Source organism: Etheostoma cragini, chromosome 15 (assembly GCF_013103735.1).
Source record: "Etheostoma cragini isolate CJK2018 chromosome 15, CSU_Ecrag_1.0, whole genome shotgun sequence".
Classification (NCBI taxonomy): domain Eukaryota; kingdom Metazoa; phylum Chordata; class Actinopteri; order Perciformes; family Percidae; genus Etheostoma; species Etheostoma cragini.
This window is the reverse complement of record NC_048421.1, coordinates 761740-766919: the sequence shown is the minus strand read 5'-3', so window position 1 is coordinate 766919 and position 5180 is coordinate 761740. Positions and strand designations below refer to the sequence as shown.

General features: G+C 39.0%; 1 protein-coding gene across 1 annotated transcript in view; it reads left to right on the top strand.

Annotated features, from left to right (window-relative positions):
• The window catches only part of LOC117958237, an 859617-nt gene that overhangs the window by 164420 nt on the left and 690017 nt on the right, over positions 1-5180 (top strand). The gene's annotated exons all lie outside the window — the stretch shown is intronic.

Below are 5180 nucleotides of genomic sequence, written 5' to 3'. Positions count from 1 at the left end.
GAAGTTGAAGACTACAAGTTGAAAAAAACAAAGAAAAACACCTCCCTGCCCCCCCCCACCCCCCATCACCCGAGTCACCGGGTCTCTTCTGGTCCGAATGGGCCTCAACAAACCACAATCTCTGACCCAAATGTTGGCACTCATATTGCATTGTGGGTAATGTAGGCAGCAGATTTGGACATTTGGGAACCAGTATCACTTACACTCTTCTTCTCTTTATTCTTTATTCTTCACATACGTTGCATCGGTTGCTCTTGAGATGTAACAAAGCCTAACTGTTATAAAATCTGATGAAATAAATAACGAGTTGAACATGTTAACATAACATGTTATAACATGTTATACAATCCCCAAAAAACAGGTGTCCTATTGTCAATAATCACCTGGGGAAGTTTCACGCTCATACCTGTTAATTAGAACTGTTCTGTTTGCCCCTGCAGTGTCTTTGCCGACTGGCAGAAGAGGACTAAGTCCGGTGGGGGGGTTGGGGGGGTATGGGGGTTCGGGGGGGGGGGATGACCTTTTTAACTTCCTGCTCCATCGGCGGTGGCACACAGCTGAGCCGCCACGGACTCTGAGAGACACTTTGCTGAACTGTCCAGCGTCCTGGTCGGAGCCCGACGAGGACGACCTCCATGTGTGTTTTTATTCCTGTGGCTTTAGCGGTTAGTTGTTTCTATTGGCTCTCATGTCGCCCGACTTGCACAGCGTGTCATGATTTCGTAACGCCGGTTCGATGTTTTTGGGATCATTTCTATTCCGTGACCTTAGTGTTTACTTGTAATGAGTTTACTTCTGATGACCTAGAGATACAACGCCACTTAGAGGAGTTTCCTCCACTACTGGACGGTCTCCAGTTTGCCTTTGTCGGACTCGTCAGAGCGGCGTGTTTCCGGGGATGTAACGATCCACTTGCCCCGCGACGCCACGCGCCATCTTAACCCTCCGAGGCCCAGGGGCGTTTTCACCCGTCCTCTTAAGTCGACCTTCCTAAGGCGTTTGGATGTAACTGATCCCCACGTGTTCTTCCAAGTCAAGTCGGCTTTATTGTCACTTTCTTCACACGTGCTGTACTAGACACGCGGAGGAATCGAACGCTGGTTTCTCCCCATGAAGAAGACACAGAAATGCACAACATATACGGCAATTTTAAACAATATTACCAGACAAAAACACAAGAATGTTATAATATGAGGTGTAAAAAGCTCTTTAATTAGACTGTGTGTGTGTGTGTGTGTGTGTGTGTTACAACTTGTTTATTTACAAGTTAAAGCACAATCAGGAAATATCTTCTCTTTAGAAGTTATTGTAGCACCAGCGGTGGAATGTAACTAAGTACATGTACTGCAAAAATGTACTTATGTCCAGATATTGAGGTACTTGTACTTTAGTTGTAGTCTTTTCTCCTCATGTTTCTTACTACTTCTACTCCACTACATTCATCTGACAGCTTGAGTTACTAGTTACTTTAGTCACTAGTTACTTTAGTTACCAGTTACTTTAGTTACTAGTTACTTTAGTTACTAGTTACTTTAGTCACCAGTTACTTTAGTTACTAGTTACTTTAGTTACTAGTTACTTTAGTTACTAGTTACTTTAGTTACTCCACTACATTCATCTGAAAGCTTTAGTTCCTAGTTACTTTAGTTACCAGTTACTTTAGTCACTAGTTACTTTAGTTACTAGTTACTTTAGTTCCTCGCTACTTTAGTCACTAGTTACTTTAGTTACTAGTTACTTTAGTCACTAGTTACTTTAGTTCCTAGTTACTTTAGTTACCATTAACTTTAGTCACTAGTTACTTTAGTTCCTAGTTACTTTAGTTACCAGTTACTTTAGTCACTAGTATTTAGTGACGAGTGATGATGTCATTAAACAGCTGGTCGGATCCTTCACTCTTTCTACAACGGGACCATTCTTTATTTTTAATACTAAAGTACTAAAGTAACGTTGTCACTGCAGGACTTTAACTTGTAACAGAGTATTTAAACAAAGTGGTGTCAGTACTTTTACTCCAGTAAAGTATCCGAGTACTTCTTCCACCGCTGTCCAACCGAGATAATACAGAAAACACCGCTTACGTTTGTTCAACGGCCGATATCCGAGCTGCCAAAATCACGTGTGTGTGTCCGACCCCAGAGGGTTAAATAACGAACTAATCCCACATCAGAATATCTTTAAAAAGTAAAACAACGGACAGAAAACTCTTCAGGTGGATGAACTAAGACCACGTAGTGACATCTGGAGTCTAGAGTACACTGTCAAGAAAAGAAAGTACAAACCAGGACCCCCTTAAGGAGCAAAAGCTTGTCCCTGGGGTGGTACCCTCAAAGGTACTTTGTTGTACTCTGAGTAAGAGGATCCAGTTTGTACCTTACCTGTTTGCAGGGCTGTAAGACTCGAGTCCGGTCTTGGACTCTAGCCCGGACTCGAAACCGTTTTTCCATGGTCTCGGACTTGTCTCGGACTCGCTAGTATTTGGACTCGGACTTGTCTCGGTCTCGGCCGCTGGTCTTGCCCAATATGGCTTCTGGTCTGGACCGAGTCCAGGTGTCTTTAATATGTTGATAATAATATTGGAGGGAAAGGGAAACCCAAAATGATTATCTGGATACTGTCATGCATAAGACCTTTATTCTGTCCTGGTCTCAGACTCAAACCTCTTTGGACGCGGTCTTGACTCGGACTCGACTCGTCCTGACTCGACTAAAGTGGTCTTGACTACAGCCCTGCCTGTGCATACCTTCTAAGGAACAATATTATACCTTTTGAGGATCAACAATGTACCTTAAAGGTAAAAATAATTACCTTACACATCCGAAAGTACACACTGTACAATGGAAGGTGCATAAATGTACCCTCAACATACATTTTAGTACTTTTAAGGAAACATTTGCCAAGTTTGGACCTTAGGGAACCAAAATGGACCTGTATTGTACCTCTTTTGTTGACAGTGTTGATTAAAACTGCACCCCGACTCAGTTGGTATCCCAACCGCTTGATATCTTCTACGCACCCACGTCCGTTATCAGCAGATTCCTCGATGCATCGTTACATCCCCGGTTGGTCCAGAGCGGCCATCTTGTAAATACACCTTTATAAAGCTGATAGAGGCAAACTCATAGCTGTGTGTGTACGTTTCTCCATGAACAATGATTGTGCGTAACTTCTCTGCTTCATATGGTCTTTGCTCTGTCTCTGGATGCTGATTTGTTATTCTTAAAAAAAAAAAAAAAAAAAAAAAAAAAAAAAAGGTACATTGCTGTGTAATTTGTAACCTTGGTAACACACTATCTGTGGCTGACTGTACTTGATGCATAGTGCATAGCGCCTCGTTACTACTGTATTAAAACGCAGTGAAATGCATGAGTGGATTCACGTGGAAGTGATCTTCATGAGTGTCTGCGCTGGAATGGGGTCTCGCGTAGTGGGGTCTACCTCCACAGCGCTGCCGAGGAAGGTCTGGCTACACCCCAGAATGCATGCTGGGACGGGAGAAAAACTCCCAAAAAACTCCCTGGTGCCATCATGAAAAAGCGAGCCCTAAAAGGTGGAAAATAGCAACAAAAACACTGGAAAAAGCACTCAAATTTTCTAAAACCACATAGGAAAAGGTGACAAGATCTTCAGAAAATAACTAAAAAACAAAGCGCCAAAATTTATTGTGAACACACTAATATATACTCACTAAGATATATACACTGATATATACACACTGATATGTACTCACTAAGATATATACACTGATATATACACACTGATATATACTCACTAAGACATATACACTGATATATACACACTGATATATACGCACTAAGACATATACACTGATATATACACACTGATATATACTCACTAAGATATACACACTGATATATACACAATAATGTATACTCACTAAGATATACACACTGATATATACACACTAATATATACTCACTAAGATATATACACTGATATATATACACTGATATATACTCACTAAGATATATACACTGATATATACACAATAATGTATACTCACTAAGATATATACACTGATATATACACAATAATGTATACTCACTAAGATATATACACTGATATATACACACTAATGTATACTCACTAACATATACTCACTAAGATATATACACTAATATATACTCACTGATATATACACTGATATATACACACTGATATATACTCACTAAGATATACACACTAATATATACTCATTAATACATACACGCTAATATATACTCATTAAGATATACTCACTGATATATTCTCACCAATATATACACACTAATATATAATATATATACACTAATATATACTCACTAATATATACACACTAATATATACACACTAATATACACTCACTAATATATACACGCCAATATATACACACTAATATATACACACTAATATATACACACTAATATATACACGCTAATATATACACGCTAATATATACACACTAATATATACTCACTAATATATACACACTAATATACACTCACTAATATATACACGCCAATATATACACACTAATATATACACACTATTATATACACACGAATATATACACGCTAATATATACACACTAATATATAAACACTAATATATACACACTATTATATACACACTAATATATATACACTAATATATACACACTATTATATACACACTAATATATACACGCTAATATATACACACTATTATATACACACTAATATATACACACTATTATATACACGCTAATATATACACACTAATATATACACGCTAATATATACACACTAAACCAAGTGGGCCCGCCTTGTTGCAACGTCCAAATTCTCTTAAAAACTTGACATGTGGGCGTGTCGCTCGCTTGTGGTCGAGGGTTGAGAACAGCACCACCCAGAGGGAGGAAGAGGAGGGACATCCGGCACCTGATGTCAAGCAGTTACCTGGAAATATACTTCAGTATACACCTGAAGGGTATGAGAGGATGGATTTTTGTGTATGTATGTAGATTTGGGATTTTAATTCCAAAGGCCAAGGGAACTTTATCAGGATGCATAGTATCCTGATCCATGAAATAACTGGTCTTATAAAAACCTGCCTCTATGGGGATTTAACATAGGGGGGTGTATACTTATGCCCCCTGTATTTTAACATAGGGGGGTGTATACTTATGCCCCTGTATTTTA